This window comes from Manis pentadactyla, chromosome 4, assembly GCF_030020395.1.
Source record: "Manis pentadactyla isolate mManPen7 chromosome 4, mManPen7.hap1, whole genome shotgun sequence".
NCBI classification, from domain to species: Eukaryota; Metazoa; Chordata; class Mammalia; order Pholidota; family Manidae; genus Manis; species Manis pentadactyla.
This window is the reverse complement of record NC_080022.1, coordinates 133,578,915-133,594,330: the sequence shown is the minus strand read 5'-3', so window position 1 is coordinate 133,594,330 and position 15,416 is coordinate 133,578,915. Positions and strand designations below refer to the sequence as shown.

The following is a 15,416-nucleotide window of genomic DNA, read 5'->3' as shown; positions in this document are numbered from 1 at the left end:
GGGAGAATATACTCATAACTGACAGATCCAATAAAGGGTTGTCATCCAAAATATATAAAGAGCTCACACACCTCAACAAACAAAAAGCAAATAAGCCAATTAAAAAATGGGCAGAGGAGCTGAACAGACAGTTCTCCAAAGAAGAAATTCAGATGGTCAACAAACACCTGAAAAAATGCTCCACATCGCTAGTCATCAGAGAAATGCAAATTAAAACCACAATGAGATATCACCTCACACCAGTAAGGATTGCCACCATCCAAAAGACAAACAATAACAAATGTTGGCAAGGTTGTGGAGAAAAGGAAACCCTCCTACACTGCTGGTGAGAATGTAAACTAGTTCAACCACTGTGGAAAGCAGTATGGAGGTTCCTCAAAAAGCTCAAAATAGAAAATACCATTTGATCCAGGAATTCCACTTCTAGAAATTTACCCTAAGAATGCAGCAGCCCAGTTTGAAAAAGACAGATGCACCCCTATGTTTATCACAGCACTATTTACAATAGCCAAGAAATGGAAGCAACGTAAGTGTCCATCAGTAGATGAATGGATAAAGAAGATGTGGTACATATACACAATGGAATATTATTCAGCCATAAGAAGAAAACAAATCCTACCATTTGCAACAACATGGATGGAGCTAGAGGGTATTATGCTCCGTGAAATAAGCCAGGTAGAGAAAGACAAATACCAAATGATTTCACTCATCTGTGGAGTATAAGAACAAAGCAAAAACTGAAGGAACAAAACAACAGCAGAAACACAGAACCCAAGAATGGACTAACAGTTACCAAAAGAAAGGGACTGGGGAGGATGGGTGGGAAGGGAGGGACAAGAAGGGGGAAGAAAGGGGGCATTATGAATAGCATGTATAGCATGTATAATGTCAGGGGGGACATGGGGAGGGCTGTGCAACGCAGAGAAGACAAGTAGTGATTCTATAGCATCTTACTACACTGATGGACAGTGACTGTAATGATGTTCGTAGGGGAGACTTGGTGATGGGGGGAGTCTAGTAAACATAATGTTCTTCATGTAACGGTAAATTAATTATACCAAAAAATAAAAAAATAATTTAAGAAAAGTCTGCCTTTATCCTTGATCTTTGCCATTTTAATTATATGTGTCTTGATGTTGTCTTCCTTGAGTCCCTTGTGTTGGGAGATCTGTGCACCTCCATGGCTTGAGAGACTGTCTTCTTCCCCATATTGGGGAAGTTTTCACCAATTACCTCCTCAAAGACACTTTCTATCTCTTTTTCTCTCTCTTCTTCTTCTGGTACCCCTATAATGTGAATATTAATTACTCCATTTGGATTGGTCACACAATTCTCTCAATATTCTTTCATTCTTAGAAATCCTTTGTTTCTCTGTCCCTCAGCTTTGTATTCCTCTTCTCTAATTTCTGTTCCATTTACCATCTCTTCTACTACATCCAATCTGCTCTTAAATCCCTCCATTGCATGTTTCATTTCAGATATGGAATTTCTTAATGATTGAACCTTCATCTTAAATTCATTCCTGAGTTCTTGAATATTTCTCTGTACCTCTATGAGCATGCTTATGATTTTTATTTTGAACTCTCTTTCAGGAAGACTGGTGAGTTCAGTTTCATTTGGCCCTTTCTCTGGAGTCTGTGAGATTTTGGTCTGAACCAGGCTCCTTTGATGTTTCATAATTCTATGTGGTGCCCTCTAGTGCCCATAAGCTCTAGTCTCTGAAGCTGCTGAGCCCCTAGAGTGAGGTTGGGCGTCATAGAGGAGCGGTGCTAGTGCCTTGGCAGGAGGACAGAGCTGTTTCCTGATTCGTAGCTGCAGTGCCTGCGTCCAGTAAAAGAGCCAGTGGGCCGAGCACAGAGCACACAGGTGTAAGCCTCTGTGCTTTGTGTCTCTAGCTCTTGTAGGCAGGGCCTCCCTCTGCTAGCCTGATGCCAGTGCACTGACTGCCGGGTTGCAAGCCAGTGCCTGCAGGCCAGGAGGAAGGTGCAGCAGGCTGCCTGTCACAGTGGGGGGGCCTTGGAACTGAGTAGCCAGCCCGGGGGATGAAGCACCTGAAGCTCCTCAGAGTTCCCAGCCTGCTGGGCAGAACACACCCAGACAAACTTGTTCACCTATCCCTTCTCCCACACTGCAAGCTCCGTGCAAACCCTGTCCTTTCAGCAACCCTCTCACTCCTAGGAAGCCTCTCAGACCGCCTACCTTTCCTTTGTCCCAGTCCAGCCAGATGTGGATCCCCTTCCTTCACAAATGGCCGGAGTCTGTGTCTCAAGCACTCCGCCTGTCCCAGCTCCCCAACCCCACCAACCTCCAGAGCACCACACAATGTAGGTCTGTGGTCCAAAGCAGACCTCCAGGGATGGGTGTTCAGCAGTCATAGGCTTCCACCCCTCCCTGCTCTGTTTCTCTTCCTCCCGCCAGTAAGCTGGGGTGGGGAAAGGGCTTGGGTCCTGCCAGATCAAGGCTTTGGTACGTTACCCTGTTTCGTGAGGTCTGCTCTGTTCATGAGGTCTGCATGCAGTCTGGTGCAGCCTTCCCTCCTGTTGCTGTTCCAGGGTTAGTTGTATTAATTATATTTTCGTACTATATGTGGTTTTGGGAACAGTTCTCTGTCTCACCTCTCATGCCGCCACCTTGAATCTCCACTCTTTGAGACTTTAAGCATGAGAAACCACTTTGATAGAACAATTAGAAAACCTTTGCAATCTTTTAACATTAACAGCAGACTAACAGTTTAAGAAAGCTTTGTCCTTTTAACAAACAGAAAAAAAATTCTAGTTTTGTTTGTGTACTGGATATCAAGACTCATGTGCTTTAATTTAACAATGCATAACTATATTAAATTCTTCTACAAACTGTCTACAACTTTCTTTTTACATTCAGAGTTCTCTCAAAATAAACAGCTGTACTTTAGAATAAATTTATCTTCTTTCACTCTCAATAAAATACATTTCTCTTTATTATACCTTCTCTTATCAAAACACACATTCTTTAGCATGCAGTAATGTTTTCTTTATTATTTTAAATGGTTTTAAGTAGAACTTAAAACCATTAGGTACCTTGATTATCAGTGAACACTGAGAAGTAGACTATTGTGAACTTACATCAGCATTCTTTTGATAAATTTATGAACACATTTTATAATTTCTGGAAATGTGTCTTACAGCTGTGGATAAAATTAAAGTTCCTGTGGCCAGGATTCTCACCTGGCCCTGGTTGGCTAGCTCACTACACACGTGTGTGCAATATGTTGCTACTGACTCTACATAAAGAGGGCTCCTCCCAGTGCTCTCGGCAACATGGTGGCATGGCTGCAAGGCTGCAGCAGAGCAGAGCAGATGCTAGAGTGGTGGCAGTACCAAGTACAGAGGCCCAGAGGACAGCTGTGCAGGCAGAGAGACCTAGAGGATGGCTGTGTGGGATGACTGTGCAGGCAGAGACGCCGAGAGGACGGCTGTGCAGACAGAGCAGCCCAGAGGCAGAGACTGGCTTGCTGCATACAGACTTGCTCTGAGTGAATGGGATTCTAGTGACTGACCTGCCACCTGGAAATAAAGTTGGGTATAACCCTTTCACCCCAAAGAGCATTCTGCTGTCAATTTTCTTTGGTCACATTGAATCTATAGTGAACCTGCCCGAGGCTGAAACCCATTGGCAAGACAATTGGTGTAGTCAGCAGGATTCATTGTTGACCAAGGGAAAAGACAGGCTGCCCTTATGGGAGGGGTGCTTCAGCGGGCTGCCCCTGAGAATGGGGAGACAGTGGATTGCCCCCAGTGGGTATGTGGTCTGAGGTGGCTTGCCTCCTAGAGGGCTAGGCCCCACCCCAGGACTGGAGGCAAGTGGAGGTGACACCTGAGGCAGTAGGGGTGGCCCTTGGTATAGTAAGCAGATCCTTTGAGAAGCAGAGTGCCCGGGAGGCAGCAGGGACTGTGGGTTGGCTGCTTCTCACAGTCTTAAAAAGGTCTACAGAGGACACCCAAGAAATGGCATGAGAACGCGAGCTGCAAACTTCTGTGGATTCCCTGAGGAAGGAGATGGCCTTGATGCAGGAGGAGGCAGCACGAGAGTGCCGGCAGCAAGGTGCCATTGGAGACGAGATGGCAGTGCTGCCAGGTGTTCTGAAGGAGGAAGAGGCCATCAAGGAAAAACACAAACTCCTGAGGGAAGCGCAGGCAGAGGTGGTATGAGAACATCAGCTGTGAAGCATTGAGCTGTAGGTAAGAGAGCTTCTGAACACTGAGCTGGCATTGTTGCGAGGCACTATAGCAGAGGAGGCACTCAGAGCTGGGGGTGGGGTGGAGAGAAAGGTGCCATCAGCCCAGAAATGGAAGAGCTGGGGAAGGATGAAGGGGTGGTGCTGGTCCCTCCTGTATTGAAAGCATGCCCAGTGGTTGTAAAGAAAATAAAGACCCAGCAGCTGAAAGTTCCCCAAGGAGAGGAGCAGCCCCCTCCCCAGGTCATGGAGCACTCTGTGGTCCGCCCCTATACTCAGGCTGAGCCCGTGGCTGTGGGACTTAGGGGTGGATGGAATTGTTCTGTCAGGATCAGAGATGGGAAAGCTGTCTTTCCTGACAGTGCAGCCTGCATTGAGGCAGTGATTACAAAATGCGAGGTAACATGTACAGTAGCTGAAGCAATGAGAATCTGGAAAGAAATAAGACCTGTTACAGGATGAATTTTTTTTTTTTTAATTTTTTTTTAATTTTTTAATTTTTTAATTTTTTTAGATAATTATTTTTTATTGAAGGGTAGTTGACACACAGTATTACATTACATTAGTTTCAGGTGTACAACACAATGATTCAACATTTATATACATGATAATTCTAAGTACCAGCTATCACCATACCAAGTTGTTACAATATTTTGACTATATTCCTTATGCTATACATTACATCCCGGTTGCTTATTTATTTTACAATTGGAAGTGTGTACTTTTTCTTGGTTGTTGTTGTTAGGGCATCTCTCATATTTATTGATCAAATGGTTGTTAACAACAATAAAATTCTGTATAGGGGAGTCAATGCTCAATGCACAATCATTAATCCACCCCAAGCCTAATTTTCGTCAGTCTCCAATCTTCTGAAGCATAACGAACAAGTTCTTACATGGAGAACAAATTCTTACATAGTGAATAAGTTACATGGTGAACAGTACAAGGGCAGTCATCACAGAAACTTTTGGTTTTGCTCATGCATTATGAACTATAAACAGTCAGTTCAAATATGAATACCCATTTGATTTTTATACTTGATTTATATGTGGATACCACATTTCTCTCTTTATTATTTTTAATAAGATGCTGAAGTGGTAGGTAGATACAACATAAAGGTAGAAAACATAGTTTAGTGTTGTAAGAGAGCAAATGTAGATGATCAGGTGTGTGCCTGTAGACTATGTGTTAATCCAAGCTAGACAAGGGCAATAAAACATCCACATATGCAGAAGATTTCTCTCAGAACAGGGGGGATGAGGTTCTAAGCCTCACCTCTGTTGATCCCCAATTTCTCACCTGATGACCCCCCTGCGACTGTGCCTGTCTTAGGTTGTTCCTCCCTTGAGGAATCTTACCCGTCTCTGGCTAACCAGTCATCTTCCGGGGCCATACAGGGAAATGTGAAGTTGGTAAGTGAGAGGGAAGCCTTATTGTTTGAAATGGTTAGCTTTTTATTTCTTTGCATATTTATGCCCTGTGGCTTCTATGCCCAGCATTTGTCTTGAGGTATCTTTACCACTTGGAGGAGTTATGATACTCGGTAAATTTGATATGAGGCACGAATTCTATTTAAGAATTCGTTGTAATTAGGAAGAAAGAAGAAAAGCTATAGAAGTAGCAGGCGGGAGAAAACCTGGGAAGATTGATTATTTCTTTGACATATCTTCTTGTAGAGTAACTTCAGCATGTATAGATTTTAAGCTACTACTTAAATTGCGCACACACATTAACATAATAGGAGTATAGTTACATAACCAAAGCATACCTGTAATTACCAGCCATCTCCAGTGAAACCAAGAAAACCAGTTAGGCACCCTAGGCATTTGTGAAAACTTATCAATGATATCTTGGTTATTATCTAACTGAATTTGAGTAGTTTGAGAAAAATCAGACAAATTAAAACAACCCATTCCTGGGCATTGTTCACATCCCATATGTTCTTTTAACAGTAAATAGTCTGTAGTTGTAAGATTTTGGAGCGCTACAATTTGCACTTCTCCTAATTCTTGGTTGAGTTCCAACAGTATAGATCCAGTCAAATTTGTTGTTTTACTGTATGCACAGGCCAGCTTAGATATCTCCTTCATTCCCATGGCAAGTCCAGGAGCTGGTGGGATGAGTGCATCTACAGCTGTAGCAGTGCGTGGATCTTTGTTGGGGTTTTTTGATGATCATCTTCTGGCATGAGTCTTCCCGAGAGTGCTGATGTTGGAAGTTCTCTTTCATATCGTTTCTTAGTTCATTTTCGGGGTAGCCAAATTAGGCTTTGATCCTCTGTATAAACACAAACAGACCCTTTGCCTACACTTTTATATGTCCTTTATATCATTGTGTAGAACTCATTAGAGGTCACCACATAGGAACTGCATTTTTTTTTTAAATCATTAATCTACACTTACATGACGAATACTTTGTTTACTAGGCTCTCCCCTATACCAGGTCCCCCCTATATACTCCTTCACAGTCACTGTCCATCAGCGTAGCAACCTGTTGTAGAATCACTACTTGTCTTCTCTGTGTTGTACAGCCCTCCCCTTTCTCCCACCCCGCTATGGATGCTAATCTTAATATCCCCCTACTTCTCCCCCCCTTATCCCTCCCTACCCACCCATCCTCCCCAGTCCCTTTCCCTTTGGTACCTGTTAGTCCATTCTTGAGTTCTGTGATTCTGCTGCTGTTTTGTTCCTTCAGTTTTTCCTTTGTTCTTATATTCCACAGATGAGTGAAATCATTTGGTATTTCTCTTTCTCTGCTTGGCTTGTTTCACTGAGCAAAATACCCTCCAGCTCCATCCATGTTGCTGCAAATGGTTGGATTTGCCCTTTTCTTATGGCTGAGTAGTATTCCATTGTGTATATGTACCACATCTTCTTTATCCATTCATCTATCGATGGACATTTAGGTTGCTTCCAATTCTTGGCTATTGTAAATAGTGCTGCGATAAACATAGGGGTGCACTGATCTTTCTCATACTTGATTGCTGCATTCTTAGGGTAAATTCCTAGGAGTGGAATTCCTGGGTCAAATGGTAAGTCTGTTTTGAGCATTTTGATGTACCTCCATACTGCTTTCCACAATGGTTGAACAAGTTTACATTCCCACCAGCAGTGTAGGAGGGTTCCCCTTTCTCCACAGCCTCGCCAACATTTGTTGTTGTTTGTCTTTTGGATGGCAGCCATCCTTACTGGTGTGAGGTGATACCTCATTGTAGTTTTAATTTGCATTTCTCTGATAATTAGCGATGTGGAGCATCTTTTCATGTGTCTGTTGGCCATCTGTATTTCTTTTTTGGAGAACCGTCTGTTCAGTTCCTTTGCCCATTTTTTAATTGGGTTATTTGTTTTTTGTTTGTTGTGGCGTGTGAGCTCTTTATATATTCTGGATGTCAAGCCTTTATCGGATGTGTCATTTTCAAAGATATTCTCCCATACTGTAGGGTTTCTTTTTGTTCTATTGATGGTGTCTTTTGCTGTACAGAAGCTTCTCAGCTTAATATAGTCCCACTTGTTCATTTTTGCTGTTGTTTTCCTTGCCCGGGGAGATATGTTCAAGAAGAGGTCACTCATGTTTATGTCTAAGAGGTTTGTGCCTATGTTTTCTTCCAAGAGTTTAATGGTTTCATGACTTACATTCAGGTCTTTGATCCATTTTGAGTTTACTTTTGTATATGGGGTTAGACGATGGTCCAGTTTCATTCTCCTACATGTAGCTGTCCAGTTTTGCCAGCACCATCTGTTGAAGAGACTGTCATTTCGCCATTGTATGTCCATGGCTCCTTTATCAAATATTAATTGACCATATATGTCTGGGTTAATGTCTGGATTCTCTAGTCTGTTCCATTGGTCTGTGGCTCTGTTCTTGTGCCAGTACCGAATTGTCTTGATTACTATGGCTTTATAATAGAGCTTGAAGTTGGGGAGTGAGATCCCCCCTACTTTATTCTTCTTTCTCAGGATTGCTTTGGCTATTCGGAGTCTTTGGTGTTTCCATATGAATTTTTGAATTATTTGTTCCAGTTCATTGAAGAATGTTGCTGGTAGTTTCATAGGGATTGCATCAAATCTGTATATTGCTTTGGGCAGGATGGCCATTTTAACGATATTAATTCTTCCTAGCCACGAGCATGGGATGAGTTTCCATCTGTTAGTGTCCCCTTTAATTTCTTTTAAGAGTGACTTGTAATTTTCAGAATATAAGTCTTTCACTTCTTTGGTTAGGTTTATTCCTAGGTATTTTATTTTTTTTGATGCAATTGTGAATGGAGTTGTTTTCCTGATTTCTCTTTCTGTTGGTTCATTGTTGGTATATAGGAAAGCCACAGATTTCTGTGTGTTGATTTTGTATCCTGCAACTTTGCTGTATTCCGATATCAGTTCTAGTAGTTCTGGGGTGGAGTCTTTAGGGTTTTTTATGTACAGTATCATGTCATCTGCAAATAGTGACAGTTTGACTTCTTCTTTGCCAATCTGGATTCCTTGTATTTTTTTGTTTTGTCTGATTGCCGTGGCTAGGACCTCCAGTACTATGTTAAATAACAGTGGGGAGAGTGGGCATCCCTGTCTAGTTCCCGATCTCAGCGGAAATGCTTTCAGCTTCTCGCTATTCAATATAATGTTGGCTGTGGGTTTTTCATAGATGGCCTTTATTATGTTGAGGTACTTGCCCTCTATTCCCATTTTGCTGAGAGTTTTTATCATGAATGGATGTTGAACTTTGTCAAATGCTTTTTCAGCATCTATGGAGATGATCATGTGGTTTTTGTCTTTCTTTTTGTTGATGTGGTGGATGATATTGATGGTCTTTCGTATGTTGTGCCATCCTTGCATCCCTGGGATGAATCCCACTTGGTCATGGTGTACGATGGTTTTGATGTATTTTTGAATTCGGTTTGCTAAAATTTTGTTGAGTATTTTTGCGTCTACGTTCATCAGGGATATTGGTCTATAGTTTTCTTTTTTGGTTTTGTCTTTGCCTGGTTTTGGTATTAGGGTGATGTTAGCTTCATAGAATGAGTTTGGGAGTATCCCCTCCTCTTCTATTTCTTGGAAAACTTTAAGGAGAATGGGTATTATGTCTTCCCTGTATGTCTGATAAAATTCCGAGGTAAATCCATCTGGCCCGGGGGTTTTGTTCTTTGGTAGTTTTTTGATTACCGCTTCAATTTCGTTGCTGGTAATTGGTCTGTTTAGATTTTCTGTTTCTTTTTGGGTCAGTCTTGGAAGGTTGTATTTTTCTAGGAAGTTGTCCATTTCTCCTAGGTTTCCCAGCTTGTTAGCATATAGGTTTTCATAGTAGTCTCTAATAATTCTTTGTATTTCTGCGGGATCTGTTGTGATTTTTCCTTTCTCATTTCTGATACTGTTGATTTGTGTTGACTCTCTTTTCCTCTTAATAAGTCTGGCTAGAGGCTTATCTATTTTGTTTATTTTCTCGAAGAACCAGCTCTTGGTTTCATTGATTTTTGCTATTGTTTTATTCTTCTCAATTTTATTTATTTCTTCTCTGATCTTTATTATGTCCCTCCTTCTGCTGACCTTAGGCCTCATTTGTTCTTCTTTTTCCAATTTTGATATTTGTGACATTAGACCGTTCATTTGGGATTGCTCTTCCTTTTTTAAATATGCTTGGAGTGCTATATACTTTCCTCTTAAGACTGCTTTTGCTGCGTCCCACAGAAGTTGGGGCTTAGTGTTGTTGTTGTCATTTGTTTCCATATATTGCTGGATCTCCATTTTGATTTGGTCATTGATCCATTGATTATTTAGGAGCGTGTTGTTTAGCCTCCATGTGTTTGTGAGCCTTTTTGCTTTCTTTGAACAGTTTATTTCTAGTTTAATGCCTTTGTGGTCTGAAAAGTTGGTTGGTAGGATTTCAATCTTTTGGAATTTACTGAGGCTCTTTTTGTGTCCTAGTATGTGGTCTATTCTGGAGAATGTTCCATGTGCACTTGAGAAGAACGTGTATCCTGTTGCTTTTGGATGTAGAGTTCTGTAGATGTCTATTAGGTCCATCTGTTCTAGTGTGTTGTTCAGTGCCTCTGTGTCCTTACTTATTTTCTGTCTGGTGGATCTGTCCTTTGGAGTGAGTGGTGTGTTGAAGTCTCCTAGAATGAATGCATTGCATTCTATTTCCTCCTTTAGTTCTGTTAATATTTGTTTCAGGTATGTTGGTGCTCCTGTATTGGGTGCATATATATTTATAATGGTTATATCCTCTTGATGGACTGAGCCCTTTATCATTATGTAATGTCCTTCTTTGTCTTTTGTTACTCTCTTTATTTTGAAGTCTGTTTTGTCTGATACCAGAATTGCAACACCTGCTTTCTTCTCTCTGTTGTTTGCTTGAAATATCTTTTTCCATCCCTTGACTTTAAGTCTGTGCGCGTCTTTGGGTTTGAGGTGAGTCTCTTGTAAGCAGCATATGGATGGATCTTGCTTTTTTATCCATTCTATTACTCTGTGTCTTTTGATTGGTGCATTCAGTCCATTTACATTTAGGGTGATTATTGAAAGGTATGAATTTATTGCCATTGCAGGCTTTAAGTTTGTGGTTACCAAAGGTTTAGGGTTAGCTTCTTTACTGTCTTACTGTCTAACTTAACTCGCTTGTTGAGCTATTATAAACACAATCTGATGATTCTTTATTTCTCTCCCTTCTTATTCCTCCTCCTCCCTTCTTCATATGTTGGGTGTTTTGTTGTGTGCTCTTTTTAGGAGTGCTCCCCTCTAGAGCAGTCCCTGTAGGATGCCCTGTAGAGGTGGTTTGTGGGAGGCAAATTCCCTCAACTTTTGCTTGTCTGGGAATTGTTTAATCCCTCCTTCATATTTAAATGATATTCGTGCTGGATACAGTAGTCTTGGTTCGAGGCCCTTCTGTTTCATTGCATTAAGTATATCATGCCATTCTCTTCTGGCCTGTAGGGTTTCTGTTGAGAAGTCTGATGATAGCCTGATGGGTTTTCCTTTGTAGGTAACCTTTTTTTTCTCTCTGGCTGCTTGTAATACTTTGTCCTTGTCTTTGATCTTTGCCATTTTAATTATTATGTGTCTTGGTGTTGCCCTCCTTGGATCCCTTGTCATGGGAGTTCTGTGTACCTCTGTGGTCTGAGAGGCCATTTCTTCCCCTAGTTTGGGGAAATTTTCAGCAATTATTTCTTCAAAGACATTTTCTATCCCCTTTTCTCTCTCTACTTCTTCTGGAATGCCTATGATTCTTATATTATTTCTTTTATATTGATCACTCAGCTCTCTTAAAATTCTTTCATTCCTGGAGATCCTTTTATCTCTCTCTGCATCAGCTTCTCTGCGTTTCTGTTCTCTGTTTTCTAGTCCATTAATGGTCTCTTGCATCTCGTCCATTCTGTTTTGAAGTCCTTCCAGAGCTTGTTTTATTTCTGAATTCTCCTTCCTTAGTTCTTGCATATTTCTCTGCAAGTCCATCAGCATGGTTATGACTTTTGTTTTGAATTCTTTTTCAGGTAGACTGGCTAAATCTATCTCCCCAGATTCCTTCTCACGGGAAGATGTAGCAGATGCCGAAGCTGTCTGGGTTAGTCTTGTCTGGATCATATTTTTTTGCCTTTTCATGTTGACAGGTGCTATTGACTGTCAGCTGGGAGGGCCAAAATTTTCACTTACTACTGGCCTTTCTTTACTGGGGCAACTGCGACCCCTAGTGGCTTGTGTTGGGTAATTGCGTGTAGAGTGGGTCTTTGTGTCTTGCCTGGCCGGGAGGGAGAAATTTCCCTTTCTGTGGGCGGAATTTGTCTCAGGCTGCTTCTCTGCTTTCGCAGCGCCCGGTGGGGTGATGGATGGGGGGGCTGCTTGACTGTTTGCCTCCGTGAGGGGTCTCAGAGCTGTTGCCCAGGGGGTTAGTGCACCCGGTTTTCCCTGTAATTTCCAGCTGCTGTACTGTGACCTGGGTTTTTTCCGTCAAGCTGTTAAGTCCCTGTCCCTTTAAGACTTTCAAAAAGCCCCCGCTTTTCTTTGTCACAGGGGCATCAGCTTCAGCACCCGCTCAGAGGTCTTACTCCCTGTTCTCCCAGTATCCAGGGCCCCCTGGGCATATACTGTGTCTGCGCTCTGGCCCGGATGGCTGGGGCTGGGTGTTCGGCAGTCCTGGGCTCCGTCTCCCTCCCGCTCTGCCTATTCTTCTCCCGCCGGGAGCTGGGGGGAGGGGCGCTCGGCTCCCGCCGGGCCGGGGCTTGTATCTTACCCCTTTCACCAGTCGCTGGGTTCTCGCTGGTGTAGCTGCAGTCTGGCCACTGTCCTGCGTCTTCTGGTCTCTCTTTTAGGGCTAGTTGTGTTTGTTGTATTTTCAAAAGTATATATGTTTTTGGGAGGAGATTCCCACTGTCCTACTCACGCTGCCATGTTGGCTCCCTACAGGATGAATTTGAGGGGCCCTGTCAGGGTTATAAGGACCCAGATGTGGGTTGATTTGATATGGGCAGGCGTAGATGGAAGGAAATTAGATGGGAAGCCAAATAGGATCTTACTAGAGCTATGGCAACAACTGAAACCAGAGCAGCAGTTCCAGCCATTAAAACCATAGAGGCAGAGGTCAGAGACAGAGCCACAAGTCTGGCCTGTGTGTCTGCAAGACTTTTTGCTGGCGAGCTGGGGAACAATGTTTGAGCGTCCTTGCAGAGGGACCATTGCAGAGGACTGAGGGCACATAGATTGATTGATGAGAGAATCCTGGAGGGGTGGAGTGTGGATAAAATGAGAGTTCCTGTGGCCTGGATTCTCATCTATCCCTGGCTGACTAGCTCACTGCACACCTGTGGGCAATACATGGCTGTTGACTCTATATAAAGGGCTCTGCCCAGTGCTCTGGGCGCAACATGGTGGCAGGGCTGCAAGGCTGCAGGAGAGCAGAGCAGAGGCTGGAGTGGTGGCAGTGCCAAGGACAGAGGCCCAGAGGATGACTGTACAGGACGACTGCGCAGAGAAGCCCAGAAGACAGCTGTGCAGGATGGCTGTGAGGACAAAAGGGCCCAGAGGATAGCTGTGCTGGATGACTGTGCAGAGGGGCCCAGAAGACAGCTGTGCAGACAGAGGGGCCCAGAGGCAGAGACCGGCTTGCTGCATGCAGACTTGCTCTGAGTGAATGGGATTCTAGTGACTGACCTGCCACCTGGAAATAAAGTTGGGTATAACCCTTTAACCCCAGAACGTTTTGCTGTCAATTTCTTTGGTCACGTTGAATCCATAGCAAACTTGTCTGAGGCTGAAACCCATTGCCAAGACAATCAGTTTCCTTTAAAAACATTGCTCTTCAAAACAATGTTAAGAGAATATAAAAAGACAAGTTCCAGGCTTGGAGAATACATTCCAAAGACATATGATAAATGATTTGTATCTAGAATATATAAAGAACTCTTAAAACTCTTAAAGAATTTATAAGAAATAAATTCATGGATTTCAAAGGCTGCAGGATTACACCGCCAGCTGAACTGGCAGTATTACCAGGTCTCTTGCATTCAAGTTAAGGAATTGCTTCATAAGGAGTGGTACCTGACCATTGGAATTGGGATATCTGGGATGATTCAAAAGACTTGGATTCTACTGAATTCCTGGATTCCTCTAAAATTATCCCCATTGTGCTGCTTTTCTGATTAAAGTAGCCTCATTTTAGGAAAGTACTGATCATTCCCCTTGTAGTGTTGCTCCCCTAGTGACCAGAGTCAGAAATCAACACAGCCCTTAGAATGAAATGAGAGGGTCAAGGTGCAATGAGAGGTACCTAGAAGTATTAGAAATTCTTTAAAATGGGGAATTTTTTGGGGTGCAGGGAGGGATATATATTGTGAGTAGTCAGCCAAGACAGATGAAATGTAATTTGAGATATGGCTCAGTTAATTGATATGGACACATTTACAAATGAATCTAGCTTGAAAATCATCCTGTGTGGTTCTAAGAGCTTGCTGATGTGGCTAACACAACCCAGATCTAACTGTGGTCATAAAGTAAAGAAGTAATCCACATGTTAGGAGACAGGAAGAGTGAAGCTCTTTTGTATGTGTTCTGCCCACACAGCAAGTCCCCCAGCAGAGCCCAGACCTTTCCACTTTGCCATGAGTGCCAGGGATAGTATGACTTGAAAAACATCTTGGCTATGGTTAGGCTCTCCAGTCCTCAAATCAACAGGCAGGCAAACCAGGTCTTAATTACTTCAAATACCTGAAAATTCTCCAGCTATGGAAAACTGGAAACGATTTCCAATGAGGAATGTTAACCTTTTACCCAATTCCCTGAGTCAGTCACCAGACTTCCTTAAATATTAGGATGGTCGGGTCCCACCGTGGAAAAACTCTGCTATCAGGTCACACTGCCCCATGAGCCTCTCTCCCAGCCATTCCCCAGAGAAACTGCAGCTGCGTGCCTGGGCTGCCACTAGTCCCCAGGAGATCTGACCGCTGCTGGCCTTTGTCAGTCTGCACGGGGCACATGGTGACTCCATGATAAATGGAGTTCTGACCCTAGTTCTCATCTTGGCAGGCCCAGTGGAAACAGAGCCCTATCTGAGGATATTTAAACATTCAGTGTTTAATGGACTATTTGGCCTCAGCATGTAGCAGAATACCCCTTGGTTCTCCCTGGGATCAATGTGACCCTGTTTGCTTACCTCATAGTACTTAAGTCCGCCTGACCTCACTTTAGTTAGGTTTACTGGCTCTCTCTCTTCCAACTAGAATGTAAGTTGCTTGAAAACAAGGAGCTACATCGATCTTATACACTGCTACACTCCCAGAGCCTGAAGCAGTGTTTGTTATGTAACAGACCCTCCAACGTTTATAGGGTAAATTATGGTAGGATTAGTCATACATCACTGGAATAGTCCTTCCCAATAAGTAATCAGAGCAAAGCTGCATCCCTGGAACAATCACAAATTAGACAACAAAGATTAAAATCTCCAAATGCTAACGCCTGTCATATCACCCAGCTCCCCATTCTGAATGGTGCAAAAGTTTAAAGGGACTTGGAGAATAATTGTATTTATCAAAGACTTAATCAGCCATGAGCCCAATTACAAGGGTTTTTCTAGATGTGGTCTCCTTTCTGGTATAAGTAAAAATGGCTCCTGACATTTTTAAGCTATTAATTTGGCAAGTGCATCTTTCTCCATTTTGATGAACAGAATACCAGAAACAATGTGGTTTCAACTGACAGGGTTAGTAGTAGAAATTCAGAGGGGC

General features: G+C 42.8%; 1 protein-coding gene across 1 annotated transcript in view; it reads left to right on the top strand.

Annotated features, from left to right (window-relative positions):
• LOC130683445 (kinase suppressor of Ras 1-like) overlaps positions 1–15,416 on the top strand; it is a 77,681-nt gene that overhangs the window by 58,785 nt on the left and 3,480 nt on the right. The gene's annotated exons all lie outside the window — the stretch shown is intronic.